At 37.2% G+C, this 25,377-nt stretch overlaps 1 pseudogene across 1 annotated transcript; it reads left to right on the top strand.

Annotated features, from left to right (window-relative positions):
• Positions 1-7,827: 7,827 nt before the first annotated feature.
• LOC308617922 (protein Cripto-like) lies at positions 7,828-24,998 on the top strand (annotated as a pseudogene). Its single transcript has 2 exons — positions 7,828-7,919; positions 24,467-24,998. The product of its transcript is annotated as a protein Cripto-like (transcript).
• Positions 24,999-25,377: the final 379 nt, after the last annotated feature.

The following is a 25,377-nucleotide window of genomic DNA, read 5'->3' on the forward strand; positions in this document are numbered from 1 at the left end:
GAACACACGCCCTCTGGCGACCTACACACAGAGGCGGGGCCAAATCCAAAGCTGAGACCCGGGAGCTGTGAGAACAAAGAAGAGAAAGGGAAACCTCTCCCAGCAGCCTCAGAAGCAGCGGATTAAACTCCACAATCAACTTGATGTACCCTGCATCTGTGGAATACATGAATAGACAACAAATCATCCCAAATTGAGGAGCCAGGAGTCAGTGCTGTGCCTCTGAGGTGGGAGACCCAACTTCAGGACACTGGTCCACAAGAGACCTCCCAGCACCACATAATATCAAACGGCGAAAATCTTCCAGAGATCTCCATCTCAACACCAGCACCCAGCTTCACTCAACGACCAGCAAGCTACAGTGCTGGACACCCTATGCCAAACAACTAGCAAGACAGGAACACAACGCCACCCATTAGCAGAGAGGCTGCCTAAAATCATAAAAAGTCCACAGACACCCCAAAACACACCACCAGACGTGGACCTGCCCACCAGAAAGACAAGATCCAGCCTCATCCACCAGAACACAGGCACTAGTCCCCTCCACCAGGAAGCCTACACAACCCACTAAACCAACCTTAGCCACTAGGGACAGACACCAAAAACAACGGGAACTATGAACCTGCAGCCTGCAAAAAGGAGACGCCAAACACAGTGACATAAGCAAAATGAGAAGACAGAAAAACACACAGCAGGAGAAGGAGCAAGATAAAAACCCACCAGACCTAACAAATGAAGAGGTAATAGGCAGTCTACCTGAAAAAGAATTCAGAATAATGATAGTAAAGATGATCCAAGATTCTATTTCCAAGACCCAAAATCTTGGAAATAGAATAGACAAAATGCAAGAAACAGGTAACAAGGACCTAGAGGAACTAAAGATGAATCAAGCATCGATTAAAAACACAATAAATGAAATGAAAAGTACTCTAGATGGGATCAATAGCAAATAACTGAGGCAGAAGAACGGATGAGTGAGGTGGAAGATAAAATAGTGGAAATAACTGCTGCAGAGCAAAATAAAGAAAAAAGAATGAAAAGAACAGAGGACAGTCTCAGAGACCTCTGGGACAACATTAAACGCACCAACATTCGAATTATAGGGGTTCCAGAAGAAGAAGAGAAAAAGAAAGGGACTGAGAAAATATTTCAAGAGATTATACTTGAAAACTTCCCTAATATGGGAAAGGAAATAGTTAATCAAGTCCAGGAGGCACAGAGAGTCCCATACAGAATAAATCCAAGGAGAAATACGCCAAGACACATATTAATCAAACTGTCAAAAATTAAACACAAAGAAATTATATTAAAAGCAGCAAGGGAAAAACAACAAATAACACACAAGGGAATCCCCATCAGGATAACAGCTGATCTCTCAGCAGAAACTCTACAAGCCAGAAGGGAGTGGCAGGACATAATTAAAGTGATGAAGGAGAAAAACCTGCAACCAAGATTACTCTACCCAGCAAGGATCTCTTTCAGATTTGATGGAGAAATTAAAACCTTTACAGACAAGCAAAAGCTGAGAGAGTTCAGCACCACCAAACCAGCTTTACAACAAATGCTAAAGGAACTTCTCTAGGAAAGAAACACAACGAAGGAAAAGACCTACAACAACAAACCCAAAACAATTAAGAAAATGGGAATAGGAACATACATATCGATAATTACCTTAAATGTAAATGGACTAAATGCTCCCACCAAAAGACACAGATTGGCTGAATGGATACAAAAACAAGACCCATATATATGCTGTCTACAAGAGACCCACTTCAAACCTAGAGACACATACAGACTGAAAGTAAGGGGATGGAAAAAGATATTCCATGCAAATGGAAACCAAAAGAAAGCTGGAGTAGCAATTCTCATATCAGACAAAATAGACTTTAAAATAAAGACTATTAGAAGAGACAAAGAAGGACACTACATAATGATCAAGGGATCGATCCAAGAAGAAGATATAACAATTGTAAATATTTATGCACCCAACATAGGAGCACCTCAATACATAAGGCAAATACTAACAGCCATAAAAGGAGAAATCGACAGTAACACAATCATAGTAGGGGACTTTAACACCCCACTTTCACCAATGGACAGATCATCCAAAATGAAAATAAATAAGGAAACACAAGCTTTAAATGATACATTAAACAAGATGGACTTAATTGATATTTATAGGACATTCCATCCAAAAACAACAGAATACACATTTTTCTCAAGTGCTCATGGAACATTCTCCAGGATAGATCATATCTTGGGTCACAAATCAAGCCTTGGTAAATTTAAGAAAATTGAAATTGTATCAAGTATCTTTTTTGACCACAATGCTATGAGACTAGATATCAATTACAGGAAAAGATCTGTAAAAAATACAAACACATGGAGGCTAAACAATACACTACTTAATAACGAAGTGATTACTGAAGAAATCAAAAAGGAAATTAAAAAATACCTAGAAACAAATGGCAATGGAGACACGACGAACCAAAACCTATGGGATGCAGCAAAAGCAGTTCTAAGAGGGAAGTTTATAGCAATACAATCCTACCTTAAGAAACAGGAAACATCTCGAATAAACAACCTAACCTTGCACCTAAAGCAATTAGAGAAAGAAGAACAAAAACATCCCAAAGTTAGCAGAAGGAAAGAAATCATAAAAATCAGATTGGAAATAAATGAAAAAGAAATGAAGGAAACGATAGCAAAGATCAATAAAACTAATAGCTGGTTCTTTGAGAAGATAAACAAAATTGATAAACCATTAGCCAGACTCATCAAGAAAAAAAGGGAGAAGACTCAAATCAATAGAATTAGAAATGAAAAAGGAGAAGTAACAACTGACACTGCAGAAATACAAAAGATCATGAGAGATTACTATAAGCAACTCTATGCCAATAAAATGGACAACCTGGAAGAATTGGACAAATTCTTAGAAATGCACAACCTGCCAAGACTGAATCAGGAAGAAATAGAAAATATGAACAGACCAATCACAAGCACTGAAATTGAAACTGTGATAAAAAATCTTCCAACAAACAAAAGCCCAGGACCAGATGGCTTCACAGGCGAATTCTATCAAGCATTTAGAGAAGAGCTAACACCTATCCTTCTCAAACTCTTCCAAAATATAGCAGAGGGAGGAACACTCCCAAACTCATTCTACGAGGCCACCATCACCTTGATACCAAAACCAGACAAGGATGTCACAAAGAAAGAAAACTACAGGCCAATATCACTGATGAACATAGATGCAAAAATCCTCAACAAAATACTAGCAAACAGAATCCAACAGCACATTAAAAGGATCATACACCATGATGAAGTGGGGTTTATTCCAGGAATGCAAGGATTCTTCAATATACGCAAATCAATCAACGTGATACACCATATTAACAAATTGAAGGAGAAAAACCATATGATCATCTCAATAGATGCAGAGAAAGCTTTCGACAAAATTCAACACCCATTTATGATAAAAACCCTGGAGAAAGTAGGCATAGAGGGAACTTTCCTCAACATAATAAAGGCCATATATGACAAACCCACAGCCAATATTGTCCTCAATGGTGAAAAACTGAAAGCATTTCCACTAAGATCAGGAACAAGACAAGGTTGCCCACTCTCACCACTCTTATTCAACCTAGTTTTGGAAGTTTTAGCCACAGCAATCAGAGAAGAAAATGAAATAAAAGGAATCCAAATCGGAAAAGAAGAAGTAAAGCTGTCACTGTTTGCAGATGACATGATACTACACATAGAGAATCCTAAAGATGCTACCAGAAAACTACTAGAGCTAATCAATGAATTTGGTAAAGTTGCAGGCTACAAAATTAATGCACAGAAATCTCTGTCATTCCTATATACTAATGATGAAAAATCTGAAAGTGAAATCAAGGAAACACTCCCATTTACCATTGCAACAAAAAGAATAAAACATCTAGGAATAAACCTACCTAAGGAGACAAAAGACCTGTATGCAGAAAATTATAAGACACTGATGAAAGAAATTAAAGATGATACAAATAGATGGAGAGATGTACCATGTTCTTGGATTGGAAGAATCAACATTGTGAAAATGACTCTACTACCCAAAGCAATCTACAGATTCAATGCAATCCCTATCAAACTACCCCTGGCATTTTTCACAGAAGTAGAGCAAAAAATTTCGCAGTTTGTATGGAAACACAAAAGACCCCGAATAGCCAAAGCAATCTTGAGAATGAAAAATGGAGCTGGAGGAATCAGGCTCCCTGACTTCAGACTATACTACAAAGCTACGGTAATCAAGACAGTGTGGTACTGGCACAAAAACAGAAAGATAGATCAGTGGAACAGGATAGAAAGCCCGAGATAAACCCATGCACATATGGTCACCTTATCTTTGATAAAGGAGGCAGGAATGTACAGTGGAGAAAGGATAGTCTCTTCAATAAGTGGTGCTGGGAAAACTGGACAGGGACATGTAAAAGTATGAGATTAGATCACTCCCTAACACCATACACAAAAATAAGCTCAAAATGGATTAAAGACCTAAATGTAAAGCCAGACACTATCAAAGTCTTAGAGGAAAACATAGGCAGAACACTCTATGACATAAATCACAGCAAGATCCTTTTTGACCCACCTCCTAGAGAAATGGAAATAAAGACAAAAATAAACACATGGGACCTAATGAAACTTAAAAGCTTTTGCACAGCAAAGGAAACCATAAACAAGACGAAAAGACAACCCTGAGAATGGGAGAAAATATTTGCAAATGAAGCAACTGACAAAGGATTAATCTCCAAAATTTATAAGCAGCTCATGCAGCTCAATAACAAAAAACCAAACAACCCAATCCAAAAATGGGCAGAAGACCTAAATAGACATTTCTCCACAGAAGATATACAGACTGCCAATAAACACATGAAAGGATGCTCAACATCTTTACTCATTAGAGAAATGCAAATCAAAACTACAATGAGATATCATTTCACACCAGTCAGAATGGCCATCATCAAAAAATCTAGAAACAATAAATGCTGGAGAGGGTGTGGAGAAAAGGGAACACTCTTGCACTGCTGGTGGGAATGTGAATTGGTCCAGCCGCTATGGAGAACGGTATGGAGGTTCCTTAAAAAACTACAAATAGAACTACCATATGACCCAGCAATCCCACAACTGGGCATATACCCTGAGAAAACCATAATTCAAAAAGAGTCATGTACCAAAATGTTCATAGCAGCCCTATTTACAATAGCCCGGAGATGGAAACAACCTAAGTGTCCATCATCGGATGAATGGATAAAGAAGATGTGGCACATATATACAATGGAATATTACTCAGCCATAAAAAGAAAGGAAATTGAGCTATTTGTAATGAGGTGGATGGACCTAGAGTCTGTCATACAGAGTGAAGTAAGTCAGAAAGAGAAAGACAAATACTGTATGCTGACACATATATATGGAATTTAAGAAAAAAAATGTCATGAAGAACATAGGGGTAAGACAGGAATAAAGACACAGATCTACTAGAGAATGGACTTGAGGATATGGGGAGGGGGAAGGGTAAGCTGTGACAAAGCGAAAGAGCGGCATGGACATATATACACTACCAAACGTAAGGTAGATAGCTAGTGGGAAGCAGCGCATAGCACAGGGAGATCAACTCGGTGCTTTGTGACCGCCTGGAGGGGTGGGATAGGGAGGGCGGGAGGGAGACGCAAAAGGGAGGGGATATGGGAACATATGTATATGTATAACTGATTAAATTTGTTAAATAAAAAAAAAAAAAGGGGCCAAGAGGGTCAGGGAGAGGGACTAAAATAAATTAGTTTAGAAAGCCCGTAAAATAAAAAAAATAAAAAAATTAAAAAAACCCAAATAACCCAATCGAAAAATGGGCAGAAGACCTAAACAGTAATTTCTCCAAAGACACACAGTTGGCCAATAGGCACATGAAAAGATGTTTATCATCACTAATTATTAGAGAAAGGCAAATCAAAGCTACAATGAGGTGCCACCTCACACTAGTCAGAATGGCCATCATTTAAATGCCTACAAATAACAAATGCTGTAGAGGGTTTGGAGAAAAGGGGACCCTCCTACTCTGTTGGTGGGAATGTAAATTGCTCCAGCCACCATGGAAAACAGTATGGAGGTTCCTCAAAAAACTAAAAATTGAGTTTCCATATGATCCAGCAATCCCACTCCTGAGCATATATCTGGACAAAATTATAATATAATTTATCCAGATAAAATTATATGGCACTATTTACAATAGCCAAGGCATGGAAACAACCTAAATGTCCATCAACAGATGAGTGGATAAAGAAGATGTGGTATATATATACAATGGAATACTACTCAGCCATAAAAAGAATGGAATAATGCCATTTGCAGCAACATGGATGGACCCAGAGATTATCATACTAAGTGAAATAATCAGAAAGAAGAAAGACAAATACCACATTATATTACTTATATGTGGAATCTAAAATATGACACAAATGAACATATCTATGAAACAGAAACAGATTTACAGATATAGAGAACAGACTTGTGGTTGCCAAGGAGGGTGGGAGTGGGAGAGGGATGGATTGGGAGTTTGGGATTAGCAGATGAAAACTATTACATATAGAATCAATAAACAATAAAATCCTACTGTAAAGCACAGGGAACTATATTCAGTATCCTGTAATAAACCATAATGGAAAAGGGTTTTTGAAATGCGATATGTCTTCATGTGGGTCTCCTTGGGTTTATTTTGTTTGGGATTTTCTTCAGGTTCAGGAAATTTTCAGCCATAATTTCACCAAATACATTTTCAACCCTTTCCTCTCTCTTCTCCTTCTGGGACCCCTATAATGCAAATGTTAGTATGCTTGATGTTGTCTCAGAGGTCTCTTAAACTATCTTTATTTTTTTAATTTGTTTTTCTATTTGGTGCTCTGATTGGGTGATATTCATTTTTCTATCTTCCAGATTACTTATTCATTCTTCTCTATCACCTAGTCTTCTGTTAATTCCTTTTAGTGTATTTTTTATTTCAGTTATTTCATTCTTCAGTTCTGACTGGTTCTTTTTTTTATATTTTCTAGTTCCTTGTTAAAAGTCTCACTGTGTTCATCTATTCTTTTCCCATTTTGTTTTAGCATTTTTATTACTATTGCTTCAACATTTTTATCTGGTAAATTATTTATCTCCATTTCATTGAGTTTTTTTCAGGGTTTTTTCCTTGTTCTTTAGTTTGAAACACAGTCCTCTGTCTTTTTATTTTGTTTAACTTTATCTGTCTCTATGAAACTAGGCAAAACAGTTACCTATCCTGGTCTTAAAGGGATGTCCTTGGGTGGGAGCATTACTATGCAGTCTGCTTGTGCCCAGTGGCTTTTGTGAGATAGTTGGATCTGAAGTGAGCATGGGTCACATCTACCCCCAGGGTTTGCTGGCAACCACCACCTTGGTGGGAGGTAGGGCTGGAGGTGGAGGGGTAGAGCCAGAGCCAGATGTGAGCTGGGGTTTCTCCTGTGCCCAGTGGCAGTCACCACCCTATCAGGGGCAGGGGCAGGGCCCAAGGGTTTGGAGCAGAAGCCCTGAGGGAGCTGGGTTTCTTCCCGTGTGTGATGGCAGTCTCTACCTTGGTTGGGGTACTGGAAAGGGCCTGAGGGCTTGAGACTGCATATCAATGCTGGGTCACTTTATTCCCCATTGTGCACACTTTGGTTAGAGGCTGGGTCAGGCCAGAGGGTTTGGTGCCTCACTACTGAGCTGATTTTGCTCCTGCTGGCAATGTCAGTCTCTACCCTGGAGCTAGTTTAGCTCCTCCTAAAGGTGGACCGGAACATGTGTGCTGGCAAAGGCTGCCTCCACCCTTGTCCGAGGCAGGGTTGGGTCCGAGCTGGTTCTGTTTCCTCTAAGTGTACATACTCTCCTTGGTAAAGGCAGCCTTCACCCTAATGGAGAGCAGGGCCAGAGCAGGAGAGGCTACAGCAGGCACCCAATGTGGCTAGGGTACACACTGGGGCTGCCCTGGCAAGCTGGCCAGAGCCCTGGCAGTTTTCAATCTGCTTCTTCCATGCTGTGCCTGGGAGTAAGCAAGCATGTGCAGTGCTTTTCAAGAGTGTTATCTTGGTTTCTTTCAGCTCTCTAGTAAGTCCCACTGGTTTTCAAAGAGGATTCATCTTCCCGGTGTTGGACCCTTGTGCTGGGGTACCTCAAAATCCTTGCTCCCCAGGGAAGATCCCTCAGCCCATGATGTCCCCCTCCTCTTCTGTTTCCCTGTTAAGGGTTGGGTCCTGACCTGATAGCTTCTCCTCCCTCCTAACCAACTTCATGAGGATCTTTCTTTACAGTGTTGGTTGTAGAAGAGCCTTTCTACCAGTCTCCAAGTTGTTTTCAGTAAGAGTTGTTCCACGTGTAATTGTATTTCTGATGTGTTCACAGGGGAGGTGAATGTAGCGTCCTCCTATTCCACCATCTTAATCTCCCTCTCTATGTTTAACTAATTGAAAACTCACCAAACTGCTGTTAACAGTGACTGCACCATTATACACCAGCAATATATAAGTATTCCAATTCCTGGGACTTCCCTGGTGGTCGAGTGGGTAAAACTACATGCTCCCAATGCAAGGGGCCCAGGTTTGATCCCTGGTCAGGGAACTAGATCCCACATGCATGTGGCAACAAAGAAGCCCACATGCCAGAACTAAAGATCCCGCATGATGCAACAAAGATCCTGAGTATCACAACTAAGACCTGGCGCAGCCGAAATAAATAAATAAATAATTTTTAAAAAGAGTTCCAATTCCTCTGCAACCTTGCCTACACCTGTTTTCCATTTCAGTAGTAGTAATAGTAGTAACCTCCTAGTGGGTGTTAAGTGGTATCTCATTGTGGTTTTGATTTGCATTTCCCTAGTGACTAGTGATATTGACCATCCTATCATGTGCTTGTGCCTACTTGTATATCTACCTTGGGAAAATGCCTATTCAAGTCTTTTACCCATTTTTAAATTGGGTTGTTTGGTTTGGAGTAGTACAAATTTTTTATATATTCTGAATACTTAAACCTTATCAGATATATGATTTGCAATTTTTTTCACATTCTATGCATTGTTTTTCACTCTTTTGGTAGTGTATTTTGACATAAAACTTTGTGTACAAAGTTTTTAATTTTGGTAAACTCTGATTTCTCTATATTTTCTTTGGATGCTTGTGCTCCTGATGTCATATCTAAAAATTGTTGCCAAATCTAAGGGGATTGAAGATGTTTTCTTCTAAGAGTTTTATAGCTTTAGTGCTCATACTTAGGTTTTTTAAATCTACTTGGGGTTAATTTTTTAATATGATGTGAAATAGGGATCCAAGTTTATTCTTTTTCATGTGGTGATCCATTTGTCCCAGAACAACTTGTTGAAGAGACTTTTCTTACATACAGTGAATGGTCTTTGCACTTTTGTTGAAAATCAATGGGCCATGGGAGAATGGTTTTATTTCTGGACTCTCAATTCTTTTCCATTGGTCTACATGTTTATTCTTTGGCCAGTTCCAAACTGTTTCAAGTACTGTAAACCTGTAGAAAGTTTTAAAATTGGGAATGTCAGTTCTCCAACTTTATTCCTTTTTCTCAATATTGTTTCGATTATTTGGGGTCCCTTGCAATTCCATATGAATTTGAGGTTTTTACATTTCTGTATAAAAAAAGAGGCTACTGGAATTTTGATAGAGATTACATTAAATATACAGATGTCTTTGAAGAGTATTGTCATTTTAACAATTATTACGTCTCTTATACATGAATACAGAATGTCTCTCCATTTATTTAGATCTTTAATTTCTTTGAGCAGTTTTACAGTTTTCAGTATACAAGTCTTGCAACTCCTTGATTAAGTTTATTCCTCAATATTATATTCTTTTTGATGTTATTGTAAATAAAATTGTTTTCTTAGTTTTCCTTTAAGATTGTTCATTGCTAGTGCATAGAGATACAATTCATTTTTGCATGTTGATTTTGCATTGTGCAACTTTGCTGAATTTGTTTATTAGCCCTAATTTTACTGGTGGGGGAGTACTACGTTTAGGATTTTCTACATATAAGAAGATCATGTCATATGTGAACAGAGATAGTTTTATATCTTCCTCTCCAATGTGGACATCTTTCATTTCTTTTACTTGTTTAATTGCCCTGGCTAGAACTTCTGGTATAATGTTGAAATTCCAAAACATAGAAGTAGCAAAAGTGGACATTCTTGTCTTGTTCCTGATCCTAGGGATAAAGCTTCCAGTTTTCATCACTAAATATGATATTAGCTGTGGGGGAGGGGTTATAAATTCCCTTTATTATGTTGAGGACTTCCATTCCTAGGTTGTTGAGTGTTCTTATCATGAAAGAGTGTAGATTTTGTCACATACTTTTTCTATATCAATTCAGATGATCACGTGGGCTTTTTTTCCTTCAGTCTACTCAAATGATGAATTACATTGATTGATTTTCATGTATTGAACTAACCTTGCATTCCTAGGATAAATCCCACTTGAACATGGTGTATCATTCTTGTAATGTGCTACTGGATTCAGTTTGATAGTATTTTGATGGAGATTTTTACATCTATATCCATAAAGAATGTTGATCTGTATTTTTCTTTATTTGTGATGTCTATGTCTGGTTTTGATATCAGGGTAATGCTGTCCTCATAGAATGAGTTGGTAAGTGCTTCCTTCTTTTCTGTTTATTGAAAAAAAATTGAGAAACATTGGCATTAATTCTCCTTTAAATGTTTAGTAGAATTCACCAATGAAGCCATTTGGCCCTGGACTCTTATTTGTTGAGAGGTTTTATATTACTGATTCAATCTTTTTACTTATTACATATGTTCAGATCTTCTATTTCTTCTTGAATCAGTTTTGGTAATGTGTGTGTTTCTAAGGGTTTATCAATTTCATGTATGTTATCCAATTTGTTGGTATACCATTGTTCATAGTATTCAATAAATAATAATACTTTTTATTTCTGTAAGTTTGGTAATACTGTCCCTTTCATTCCTGACTTTAGTAACTTGAGTTTTCTCTCTCTTATTTTTTAGTCAACTGGCTAATTTTATTGATCTTTTTAAAAAAATACCTTTTGGTTTTACTGACTCTATTGTTTTCCTATTTTTTATTTATCTCCACTCTAATCTTTATAATTTCCTTCTTCGGTTAGCTTTGGGTCTAGTTTGCTCTTCTTGTCTTGTTCCTTAAGATGTACATTTAGGTTATTGATTTGAGATTTTCTTCTTTTTAAACATAGGGTTTTACAGCTATAAATTTGCCTCTGAGCACTGTTTCCATTTTCTGTAAGTTTTGGTATCTTATGTTTTTATTTTTATTCATCTCAATGTATTTTATAACTTCCCTTGTGATTTCTTTTCTGTCCCATTATTAGTTTTAAAAAATGATGTTTAATTTCCACATATCTTTGAATTCTCTAGTTTCATTCAGTGATGGTGGTCAGAGAAGATACTTCATATGATTTCAGTATTTTTAAATATTGAGACTTGTTTTGTGGCCTAACACATAGTCTGTCCTGGAGAATGTCCCATGTACACTCAACAAAAAATGTGTATTCTGCTTTTTGGGGGTGGAGTGTTCTGTATTTCTGCTAGGTCTAGTTGGTGTATAGTATTGTTCAAGTCTTCTATTTCCTTATTGGTTATCTGTCTAGTTGTTGTATTCATTATTGAAAGTGGGTTATTGAAGTTTCCAGCTATTATTGTAGAACTGCCTATTTCTCCTTTCAATTCTGTCAAATTGTGTATATGTTTATAATAATTATATCCTGCATATGTTATATCCCACATACTGACTTTGTTCTCAAAACTTAGACATTTTTATTTGCATTGGAGTTAACCTATTTCCTATTTGCCAAAATCTGTTCACTTTCAAGGTCACTTTTGGAGACTGCAGTCTTTCATCAACATGGCTTAAGCTGCTTCTGCTTGGACATATCTGGGGCTCCAGGTAGTCTGTCACCCTCCACAATCAGCTTGACTCCCTACACTTCTTCCCCAATTCTCTGGACAGCCTTTCTCATCTTTCTCTTCTACCTGCCTTTCTAAAGTGCATATTTTTAACACTGAAATAGTTACTTACATGAATTTCCTGTTCAGGCTGATTCTTACCACAGATATTTCCACCACTAATACAAACGTTTTATCTAATATCTTTAAACACGTGAATGGAAATATACCACATACACACAAACCAAATATTAGGTTTTCACCTAATATTTGTGGTAAGTTGTGGTCATCATAAACATCATGGCTCAGAAGAAATTGTTCTTTGCTTATTTCTCTTCTGAACCACAGGCAAGGTGGTTGGTTATGTTAATGCTATAATTGCTATAACTGTTCTAACATTTTAGCAATATATTATTTAATCAGTAGTCCCTAAATTGTTGTGACTATGAATAAGACTTTGTTAGTATGTTTTATTTTATTTTGATCCTGAGAGGGGTTTTTTTTAATCTCTTTTTCTCAGAAGGAAAACTAGCTCTGCTAATAACTCCATGATTACACTGTCAGATATAATAGATCCTACCACACATTCAGTGAGTGGCATGACAGATAGACATACTCTGGACTAGGGTGAGCTACAATGGGTTATTGTAGATGGTGATATCCCACCAAAAAAATATAAATAAAAATTCTAAATCATGATTGGTGATGAACAATAAATCCATTTAAATGTATAGTTAAAACTAAATACTTGAGAGAATTATGTATAAAGAACACAAGTGTTTTAAACCTTCAAAATGTAAAAATAATATATAACCAACAAATCAGAAAGTGGGAGGAAAGGCTGTTTGAAGAAGTGTAAAGTTGGTCTTTATCTTATCTCCCTGTTGGCAGGGAGTCAACAAACACAGTGACAGTGAAAATACAGGTTTAAAATGTACAGTTACATCATCCTTTTAATATTGTTCACAATCTTTTTTTAACTTACAGAACTCCTTTAGAAATGAGTGTCTCATCTGGTAAGGATATTTTTTTTCAATATTTAGGGGGCAATTGTCCAAACTCACTGGAATAGACACTTTCTCTACTTGACATGCTGTGCTTTTGTTTTGGTTTTTAGTTTATTGGCTGCCTTATACATCATTATGATACACCAGAAAATATTGCTTCTGCAAAGGAGCTTACTTTTTTATATTTAAGCTAAATTTTTTTAGAGCAGTTTGAGATTCACAGAAAAATTAAGCAGAAAGTACAAGGAGTTCCCGTTTGCCCTCTACTCCCACACGTGCATAGCCTCCCTGATCGCAAACATCCCCAGCAGAGTGGTACATTTGTTACAATCAGTGAACCAATAATGATGCAGCATTATCACTCAAAGATCATAATTCACATTAATGTTCACTTTTGTATGTGGTAGAGACATTTTTATCTCACATCCAGCAATGACTTCTGCTTCTTTCACTAGCTTAAAATAAAGTAACAATAAGCATAATAATTTTTATGTAAAGTAATTAATTTTTATTTAAACATGCTTATATGAAATAATTTTTATAAAATAATTTCTGTCTTTCCTTCTTTTTACATATAGTCATAGAAAAGTGTTCAGCTAATGTTATCACTGGTTGTTTTGTGTGGTGGAATTTGAAGAAATTACATTTTTCTGTATTGCCTGAATGTCCTATTATAAATATGTTTCATCTCACAAAAATAAAATGTCATTTTTAAAAAGAAAAAACTAAAGAGAAAATTATACACCTTAGGGACCACTGATAAATATTTCCACAGTAAGTGTTAATGCTGATTTATAACATATTTGGCAGAATTGACTTAGAAAGCTATCTTGAAAAAGCAGGAGACTTGAAAAAAAAAGAGAAAGATATAGTAAACAATTCGATTTGGGAAGATAAGAATAAGTGGGATAAATGGAGTATTTCAAATGTTTATTTAGGCTAAAAATAGAAAGTATTTACATCAAACATAACCCATACTTAAGGCAGGTTAGACCAACTCCCATAGTGTACTCATCTGCTATGGCAGCAGTAACAAAATACCACAGACTGACTGTTTGGCCTAACCACATGGTGTTTGTCCAAAAGGCAGGTTATTAAGGTTGGAAGGTGTGTTTGTTGGTAGTCAACAAAAACGGAAGTTATGCTTGTGTTAATTTTAAAGAAAGTGACCAATAAAAATCTAAGTGATTATTTATAAAACACAGCAAAAACAAAAAAGAGAGGAAGCTCTGAAGCGAAGGAATGAGTTTTAGTCTTAACTATCAGAACCTGTTATAACTCTAAAAAAAAAAAGAGAGAGAGAGAGAGACTCACAGCCAAGAACTCAGTAATTTACAATCAATTCAGGTAAAACAAATGATACAGCTTATGAATTTTCATTATTTTTTCACACTTGATAATATTTTATAATTTTATATAATTTTCTAAAGTTATGTTTTCCAAACTTAAAACTAATTCAGTCATAAGTGATCCTAATATGTATTTCATATCAGCTAAAACAGCAATTCTCAGGCTTTTTGGTCTCAGGATTTCTTTATACCCTTAAAAATTGTTGAGAATCCCAAAGAATTTGCCTTAGAAAAATTTGGAAACACACACACACAAATACACAAATACTCCATAAGCCATTAAGGCAGTATTATCAACATATGCCATGTAGCATCTAGAAAACTAATGTGCACTCATGTAAGAGAATGTAATGCCAAAAGCAAATAACATATTAGTATTATTATGAAAATATAAACAACCTTGAAAACCTCCTGCAAGGGTTCCTTGGACCACATTTCAACTAGAGCTAAGCTAAAACAACCTTGAAAGCTCAGATTATTCTTCTTTTATCCATTTGTGTGCCAAAAAAATGTTAGGGAGGAGAAAAATGTAGAAAAAAGAAAAATGTAATTTCATTTATTTAGTCCCATCATTTTTAATTTAACAATTCTAGTTGGCAAAGCAACTGTGAATAAAAAGCTCTTTACACTTTGAAAGAGAAACCTGCTTTTTTTTATTATATGTTATTTTCTCCCACCAAGATCACTGCTGTACCTTGACATATCCAAAAATGCATGCATATAAGACATAAAAGCTTTTCACATAAATGGTCAGTTACCCCCAATATTTAGTTCCATCCTTGTCAATAAGAAAAAAATAGTTTAAGTGACATGTGAGGCATGTGGTATGGTGCCTGGCAGAGTAGTAAACATTCAAATAATGACAGCTATTGCTGTTTGCTGTAAGTATTGAATACTAAGACTACAGGGGTAGCATAGCAGGATCACAAATTTTGTTGCCTATGAATTTCCCATTTAAGTAAACGTACTTTGAGTCCACTTTAATTAACTAATAGATAACTTGCATCCAGTAAACTTCCAGAAAGCAATGGATCCCACAACAGGCAGAATGCCCAGAAGGAAATAGAGACTTATGCAGACTCCAGGGGGTGGAATAACCTGGAGGCTCAAGACCTTTAAATACAAGCACAAGTAATGCCTTAAAGGTACATTCCTTATTGACAAGTCAGGTTGATCTATAGTGTATTATTGACACTAATAATGCTTTTTGCTCAGAGTAGCAAAGGAATCTGGAGAAAGGTGTTTTGCTTTTCTCTTAAAAATTTAAGAATTTCTAGTGAAATTTTGCCTAATGTTCCACAGAACTTCCTTGTAAAGGAGTCTGTAAATAAGATATCAAATGTTAGCATTCTGATCAAAATGTTTTTGACCAATGTGCTATTTAAAATTATTTAAAGAGTTTTATTCTTAGAAAATGAATATTATGATATTATACAAAAGAACATCAGTATGGTATTTTGGGATATTTCCTGATATGATTCACAATATATTTTTTTAAATAATCAAAAGTTGCCTGAAAAGCTAGCCCTCCCCATCCCTACACAGTTCCTCTACTCTTTCCACCACCCCCCAAAACTGCTTTTATGACAGTCATCAGTGATCCAATGATTGATTCAAAGAACATTTAAAATTCCTATTCCACCTGACATCTTGAAGGAACGTGAAATTTTTGCTTCTTCCTCCCTCAAACTCTTCTGTTGGTTTCCATACATTTTCTTTCCCCATGGACTGCATTCTGCCTCTTTTATTAGATTCTCTTCTTTGGCCCACTCCTAAAAATGTGGTGTTCCCCAGATTCCATCTTGTGCTTGCTTCTGTATCCAACTCAACATCCTTCCCTAAAAAAATTTGATTCATTCCCATTGGCTTATCCATTGCTTGAAAGAAGATGACTCCCAAATCTGAATCCCACTTTAACTTCCTATGTTTCAAACCTGTGTTTCCAACTCATCTGTAAAACAGATTGAATCCAAACAAATCATCTTCACTTCATTCTTTGCATTCCTTATGTAAACAATGGCATCATCATCTACATTTACTGACATAAAATACCCAGTCATGTAACTCCTACTTGAAGTCCCATATTTAATTGATATAAATCCTATTGATCCTGCAACCAAAATACCTAAATCCTATTGATCCTGCAACCAAAATACCTTCCAAATATTTTATATTACCATTATTTATATCCAAGTCTAGCCCTTATTATCTATGTCCTAGACTATTAAAATAGACTGCAAACTAATCTCCTTGCCACTAACTTCTTTTAATCTTAGCCCATGAAAACCATATCATGTCATTCCCTTATTTGAGACCCCCTATTGCCTTTCTATTGCTTATTGAATAAAATATAAATTCCTTAGAATGGCATAGAAGGCTCTTCACAACTGGGCCTTAGTTTATTTTTCAAGACTTATATCTAGTCGAGAGATTAGAAACACTGGTCAAATCTAAACTGCAGATACGTGAATTTGTTTTGAGCTCATACAACAACATTTTTCAAATGAGAAAATTTTACATAAAAATCTAGATGTCAAGCTCTTTTGAGAAATTTTAAGATGTGGCAATACTGAGCCCTCATTTTCCAATGGAAATCATCTGCTGGACCTGAAGTGTTAAATTACTCTTATACATTCTCACACGCTTTACATGGAATATTGCTCTCCATTTTGCCACAGTTTACCATCTAGCTCACTTAGACTCCTCTATGTTAGCTGTCTGTCTCCTAAAACTCCTTAACACCACTGACCTAGTCACCATCCACTCTCCCCACACTGCATTTCTTTCAAGTGATTTCAAGTAATTTGATGATTCTAAGTCTTTGTATATTCAGTCATCTTTATTTAAAATACCCTCAAACAGATGGAGAGATACACCATGTTCTTGGATTGGAAGAATCAATATTGTCAAAATGCAATCTACAGATTCAATTCAATCTCTATCAAATTACCAATAGCATTTTTCACAAAAAATTTTATAATTTGTATGGAAACACAGAAGACCCCAAATAGCCAAAGCGAACTTGAGAAAGAAAAAATGAGCTGAAAGAATCAGGCTCTGTGACTTCAGACTATACTACAAAGCTACAGTAATCAAAACAGTATGGTACTGGCACAATAACAGATCAATGCAGCAGTATAGAAAGTCCAGAAATAAACCCACACACCTATGGTCAACTAATCTATAACAAAGGAGGGAAGAATATATAATGGAGAAAAGACACCCTCTTTGATAAGTGGTGCTGGGAAAACTAGACAGCTACATGTAAAAGAATGAAATTAAAACATTCTCTAACACCAAACACAAAAATAAATTCAGAATGGATTTAAGACCTAAATGTAAGATGGGATAGTATAAAACTCTTAGAGGAAACATAGGCAGAACATTCTCTGACATAAATTGCAAGCAGGATCTTTTTTGATACATCTCCTAGAGTAATAAAAATAAAAGCAAAAATAAACAAATGGGACCTAATTAAACTTAAAAACTTTTGCACAGCAAAGGAAACCATAAACAAAATGAAAAGACAACCCTCAGAATGGGAGAAAATATTTGCAAACAAAATGACCGACGAGATTAACCTCCAGGGGCTTCCCTGGTGGCGCAGTGGTTGGGAGTCCGCCTGCCAATGCAGGGGACGTGGGTTTGTGCCCCAGTCCGGGAGGATCCCACATGCCGCGGAGCGGCTAGGCCTGTGAGCCGTGGCCGCTGAGCCTGTGCGTCCGGAGCCTGTGCTCCGCGGCGGGAGAGGCCACGGCAGTGAGAGGCCCACGTACCGCAAAAAAAAAAAAAAAAAAGAGAGAGATTAATCTCCAAAATATACAAACAGCTCATGCAGCTCAAAAAACCAAACAACCCAATCAGAAAAATGGGTGGAAGACCTAAATAGACATTTCTCCAAAGAAGACATACAGATGCCCAAGTGGCACATGAAAAGATGCTCAACATCACTAATTATCAGATAAATGAAAATCAAACCTACAATGAGGTATCACCTCACACTGGACAGAATGTCCATCATCAAAAAATCTACAAACAATAAATGCTGGAGAGGGTGTGGAGAAAAGTGAACTCTCCTACACTGTTGTTAGGAACATAAATTGGTAGAACCACTGTGGAGAACAGTATGCAGTTTCCTTTAAAAACTAAAAATAGAGCTACCATATGATCCAGCAATCCCATTCCTGGGTATATATCTGAAGAAAACCATAATTCGAAAAGATATATGTACCCCAATGTTCATTGCAGCACTATTTACAATAACCAGGTCATGGAAGCAACCTATGTGTCCATCAACAGAGGAATGGATAAACAAGATGTGGTATATATATAGAATGGAATATTACTCAGCCATAAAAAAGAACAAAATAATGCCATTTTCAGTGACATGGTTGGACCTAGAGATTTTCATACTGAGTGAAGTAAGTCAGACAAAGACAAATATCATATGATATCACTTATATGTGGAATCTAAAAAAATGGTACAAATGAACTTATTTACAAAACAGAAATAGAGTCACAGATGTAGAAAACAAACTTATGGTTACCAAGGGAAAAAGGGGTAAGGGAAGAAATAAATTGGGAGATTGGGATTGACATATACACACTACTATATATAAAACACATAACTAATAATAACCTATATACCCCAGGGAACTCTACTCAGTACTCTGTAATGACCTATATGGGAAGAAAATCTAAAAAAGAGTGGATACATGTATATGTATAACTGATTCACTTTTCTGTACACCTGAAACTAATACAACATTGTAAATCAACTATACTCCAATAAAAACTGAAAGTAAAATAAAATGCCCTATTTTTACTTTGTCAGTCTAATTAACTTTTTAAACTCTTATCTATCCTCCAGGCCTCATTCAAATTTTATCCCTTGTATAAAGTACTCTCTAAATTCTCCCCACTCCCATTTACCATTTAAGGGTCACTGTTTCTTCTATAATTCTGTAATTCTGTTACAGCAACCAACAGGAGAATTGGCAACACAATAACTAGAAATAATAGGATAGTACCAAAACCACCATAAAGTAACATAAGGTTAACAAGGTTAAAAAGGGAAAAGAAGAAACAGAAAATAAAATGAAAGAACTGAACTTTTAAAATGAAAAATTCAATCATTGGAATTAAATCTCAGTGGGTGGATTAAAAAGCAGATTAGACACAATTGAAAATAAAAATTGTAAAGTGGTAACATAACCTGATAATTAAAATGCATTGTCAGAATGCACTAAAAATTGATAAACAGATAAAAAATTAAAGTGGAAAATTGTTCTGAGAAAATCAACCTCAGTTCAATAATAAGACATAAAGCAAAGTAAAACATGAAAGAGGGAATAAAACAAATGGAAGACAGAATGGAAAAATTCAATGTAAGTCAATTAGAATTTCCTGAGGAGATAACCGAGTACATAAATAGGTGATGACTTGTTTGGTAAGAAGTTTTGATAATCAGATCAGTTGCTGCAAGCCTACTCACCTATGGTTAGACTCTTATTCCCATACAACTGTAAAACAAAGCAGGTCACATAAGATACATTGTTGCCTACCCAGTGGCATGTGCTCTGGACAGTCACTTTCCTGTTAATCGGAGATTCATACTCAGTGATGCAGTCTCCTTCTGGGGCTCAGAAAATCTGTGCTGCTGGCTTCCCTGCAAGTGCTTTGCACACTGAAGTTTTATTCTTCCCCAGAAGAAGGGTCACCTCTGGAGATGCTGTAGATGAGGACAGAAAAAAATTGTTCAAGTTTAATATTAAAAAAGCAACAAAGTTTTATCCATGAATATTTATTAAGGATCTACTTATAGTACATGTTGGTTAAGGGCATGGGCTCTGGAGTTAGATTATCTGGGTCCAAATTCTGCCACAACTGTTTCCTAACTGTGTAATCTTGAACAAGTTTCTGTGCTTATCAAATAAAAGATTGATACTAATTTGTAATGTATTAATTATGTAACAGTAGGAAACAAAAATTCTGCCAATTACTCATGACATGTTCTCTACTGTAAGATGCATCTTGTGCTAGAATATCCTCCGTTTTCTCCTCCAGATCAATTCTTCAATCTCTTCTGCCATTCTCTGGGTCCTAAGAGGCTGACTTATTGGAGGAATTGGCAGTAAATGTAGGTCAAAGGTGGGAGGAGAGTGAGGTCAGGGTATTATATCTTTCCTGTGGTGGTGTCAGGGTTTGCCTATATACCACTACAATAGCCATAGTCCTCTAGGCAGCCCTCTCAAAGCCACTGCTTTCTTCAGCTTCCTTCATCGTGTAACTTCAAGCCAAGGAGTGGAATGCCTTCCAGAGGGTGCAAGCCACCAGGTCCTTCATTATCTCTTATTGGTTGGGGAAACCACATCTTTTTAAAGCATGCATACTCTTATAAAACTCTCCTCAAGTTACTCAAAGTGTGCTGTTTGTTTTTTGCTGCTGCTCTGACTGATGCACATCCCACTTTGGAGATGTTAAAATGTGAAAAAAATATTGCAGCTAAGATATAGTGAAATATATCACTTAGCTTCTCTGTGCCTCAGTTTCATTTCTCTTAAATAGAAATAATATTCCTCTTAGAATTAGTATGACTAAATGCACTAATGCATGTAGAGTACTTAGAAGAGCATGTAGTATGTAATAAGTTCTCAATAAATATCATCAGTATATTTAAAACATTGTGATAGGTGCCATGAATTATACAAAGATGGGTAAAGTACAAAGCATCCTGGTCATCTTAGTAAGTGACAGCTTAAAATCAGTTATTTTGACCTAAAGCCCAGTATTCTTCTATCAAAACTTCCTTGATAATCCAAAATAACTGGAAAGAAGATCACTCTACCTTAGTGCAAAAGCACTTTTAAAACACTTTTTAGAATAAATGGTGTTATTAGTTTTAATTATGTACAGTAACACAATGTAATAATTAAAATGCATTGTCAGAATGCACTAAGAATTGATAAAAAGATAAGAAATTAAAATTATCTTGAATGTAAAAATGGTAGTTATTTATAAATAAATAGATTCTTCAAAAGATAGAAAAGTGATTAGAAAACTAATCTTCGTTGAGCATCCACTATGTGAGAGGCACTTCAAGACTGAGTACTCACAAACTGTCTAACGGAGAAACGGCTACCCCGGTTGTACAGATGAGGAATCTACCTCTGAAGGGCAGAGCAGAGACTCAAACCCAAAGCTTCCACAGACAGCAGGGTGGAGCACAGGGAACAACCATGACTTTTCTATATCACACTGCCTCTGGAATGCTTAAAAAAATAAAATCCCCGGGCTTCCCTGGTGGCGCAGTGGTTGAGAGTCTGCCTGCTGATGCAGGGGACATGGGTTCGTGCCCCGGTCCAGGAAGATCCCACATGCCGAGGAGTGGCTGGGCCCATGAGCCATGGCCGCTGAGCCTGCGCGTCCGGAGCCTGTGCTCCGCAACGGGAGAGGCCACAACAGTGAGAGGCCCGCGTATCGCAAAAAAAAAAAAAAAATCTCCTAACATGGCTTAAATAACACATACCCACTTATAAGGAGATATATGTTTACGTGTGAGTTTGTTCTTAGTCTCCTTTTTGGGGTTTCTGTTTGTTTCTTTGTTTTTGCAAATGACACAAAGATGCAGTCTAAGAATTATCACAAGTGTCTTTTTTCAAAAAACAAGACTTCTTTAAAGCCTTGCTACTGAGTATGATCTACAGACCAACAGCAGCAGTCTCACCTGGAAGCTTGTTAGAAATGCAGAACATTAGGCACCCAGACAAGGACTGTTGTAAAATTGCTAGCCAAGGAAACTAGAAAGAGAAGAATAAAACTGAACATTTTCAAAGACAGAAAAATTCTGGTGGAAAACAATCTAAAATATCTTTCTCATCATGGTTTCCTCTATTTCACTCCAATACCTTTCACCCTTCCCACCACCACTCCAAACAAACTTACCAGCTGTGAAAGGGAGAAAAATTGTGAAAAGTATCCCAAAAGATGAAGACATATTCTGAAGGGAGTTCCCACCTTCTTTTTTTTTTTTTTTTTTTTCCTATCCCTACCTCTCTGTTTTCCTTCCACCATACCATACACCTAGCTGTGGTCTTTTTCTTCTCCTGATCTCTCTCATAAGCACTGATGAGAAATCCCCTACTGTCTTACTCCACTGTATTTCTGGCTATTGAGCAATTTAAGAAGAAGCATTTCCTGTTTGTAGAGTTGAGGTGATAATGACTGAACTTCCTGGTTTGTGCTTTTATACATTTATTTCTCTCCAGCGAAGCATATATATTTGACCCACTATTCAGATCCAATGGTAATCACTTGAGTTATATCCCAGATAATGTTAAAATGATTCTTGGAGCTTCCCTGGTGTCACAGTGGTTAAGAATCCACCTGCCAATGCAGGAGACACGGGTTCGAGCCCTGGACAAGGAAGTTCCCACATGCCATCGAGCAACTAAGCCTGTGCACCACAACTACTGAGCCCGTGAGCCACAACTACTGAGCCCATGTGCCACAACTACGGAAACCCATGTACCTAGAGCCCGTGCTCCCAACAAGAGAAGCCACCACAATGAGAAGCCTGCACACCACAACAAAGAGTAGCCGCAACCAGAGAAAAGCCCGCGTGCAGCAACGCGAAGACCCAACACAGCCAAAAATAAAATAAATAAAATAAAATAGATAAATTTATTTTTAAAAATGATTCTTATGAGGCATGTATCAGTATATTCATTTTTATAAATAAAGAAGTAGAGAAGTTAAGTAACTTATCCTAACTTGATTAATGACAGAGCTATAGAACCAGGATAGAAACCGTGATCTTTTCATGGATAGTTTTCCTTCCCTTGCACTGTACTGTGTGTGTGTGAGTGTGTGCATGTGTCTGTGTGTGTCTATGTATATCTGGTAATTTGTTGTGTGGTTTATGAGAGACGACAAACATGATCTCTTCCTCTAGAGGTATGCACTTTAATACAAAAAACACTGAGGCAGAGAGTATTTAAAAGTAAAACACTCCAAAAAACCATAATACAAATAGTTCTCCACTCATATGACCCCTTCCAAGTAGAAAGCTTGGACTGGAGCTAGAGGTCAATCTGCATTCAGGAATTAAAGCCCAGCTGAGGAAATTTTACTTTGATCCATCCAAGAAATCCTATGCACAAGCCCTGGGCTTCTGTCTTCTGCAGGTGAGGAGGGGACCAGGTACCATGATAATGCTGCATCTGGCATTTCTGAGGCACCTCCAGCCTGGCTCCAGCACAACTGCCCCCTTGCTGTTTCTGAACATGGCCCTAGTGGAATGTCATCCCTGCCACAAACTAACAGAGGACACCACTGCCCACTGCACAAGCTCAGACCTTTCGTGGGAGAGGCCAGGTCCTCCTTGCCTCCACCCGACCTGCCTAAACATTCACCCTTACACTTTCACACCCTGCTGATGATGTTACCCTCTTCTACTTCATAATTTCCACTTTATTTCTTTTTTCTTCTTTATTCTGTTTGTTTCTGGCTAAGGCATTTCGGGATATGCTGTCTTCTACCACAAAATAGAGGGTGGCATGGTAGGGGAATCAATCTACAGATTCAATGCAATGTTAACCTGGGTTTTCTATGTGGAAGAGACAGTGAAGGCTGAGGGGCTGGACTGGTAGGCAGAAGTTTCTGCTTATAAATTCTCCTTACATCTTCTTGAACAGATGATAATCCTTCCGTTTGGGTTTGTTCTATTAACAAATGGTTAACATAGGTTTCAGTTTGATTATCCAAAGGAACGATTAATGAAAACTTCTTGTGAAAAACATCAGGATCAGCTTCTTGTCACCAGATAGATAATTCCTCTACACATTTGAAGATGAAAGTTTGGATTCTTTTAATTGGTGAATTTTATTACCATCAATATCTTGGTTACTGTCAATATAGTATAATTTAGCAGAATGTTATCATGGGGGTAAACTGAGAATGGTGCACAGGGATCTCTTGTGTTATTTCTTACACTTACATGTGAATCTATAATTATTTAATTATTTCAATTTAAAAAAATTGAAAGTCAGGTGTGGCTGAGGGAGGAGAAACTCCCTGAAGGTTATAGTCAAAGCGTTTATTAGGACTGGCCTGTGAGACATGGACTGAAGGAAGATGGAGAGCCTCTCTTCCAGTGTGATTTTGATCATGGCCTTTACCAGAGCATTTGAACTAGTTGCTGGATTGGGTCACCATGAACTTGCCCGTCAATCACAGGGAGACCTGGCCTTCAGAGATGATGGCCTTCAGTCCTGGGAGGAGCCTGCAATTCCTCATCAACCTTCCCAGTTTGTACCATCCATGGGAATCCAGGACAGTAAGGAGCTAAACAGAACCTGCTGTCTGTATGGGGAAACCTGCATCCTGGGGTCCTTTTTGCCTGCCCTCCCTCTTTCTATGGACGGAACTGTGAGCATGACTTGCACAAAGAGAACTGTGGACCTGTGCCCCATCACACCTGGTTGCCCAGGAAGTGTTCCATGTGTAAATGCTGGCATGGCCAGCTTTGCTGCCTTCCTCAGTCATTCCTACCTGGTTGTGATAGATGACCACCTCACAGCTTCTGGGACTCCAGAATTAACACTGTCTGCATGTGCTCTTATGCTACCTGGCATCTGCCTTGCTATACAAAGTTATAATTAACCCATATTTGCATGCAACGTTTGTCATACAAATTTCATGACCTGTAAAGGCTGTCCCTCCAATGTCCCACCTGAGAGATGATGATTTGTTAGTTGCCTTGAAATAGTGAATAGATTTCCCTAACACAGTGAAATAGTGAATAGATGGTCCCTAACATTTCCTTAAAGTACCAACTACTTTCCTCTGCCCTGCCCTCTCCAAAAAACTACTTAAAAAAAAAAGTAACCCATATCTTGTGCCCAAGTCCTATGTTTCTTGATACATGTAACTCTAGCAAGGGCTTATTAATAGTTTCCTTTAAACAATTGAATTCTATCTTCAGATTATTAAAGATTACTCCCAGTGTGGAACTGAGTATAAAACACTGAATAGAGTTGAT

Source organism: Mesoplodon bidens (assembly GCF_964165515.1).
Source record: "Mesoplodon bidens genome assembly, chromosome: 5".
Lineage (NCBI taxonomy): Eukaryota > Metazoa > Chordata > Mammalia > Artiodactyla > Ziphiidae > Mesoplodon > Mesoplodon bidens.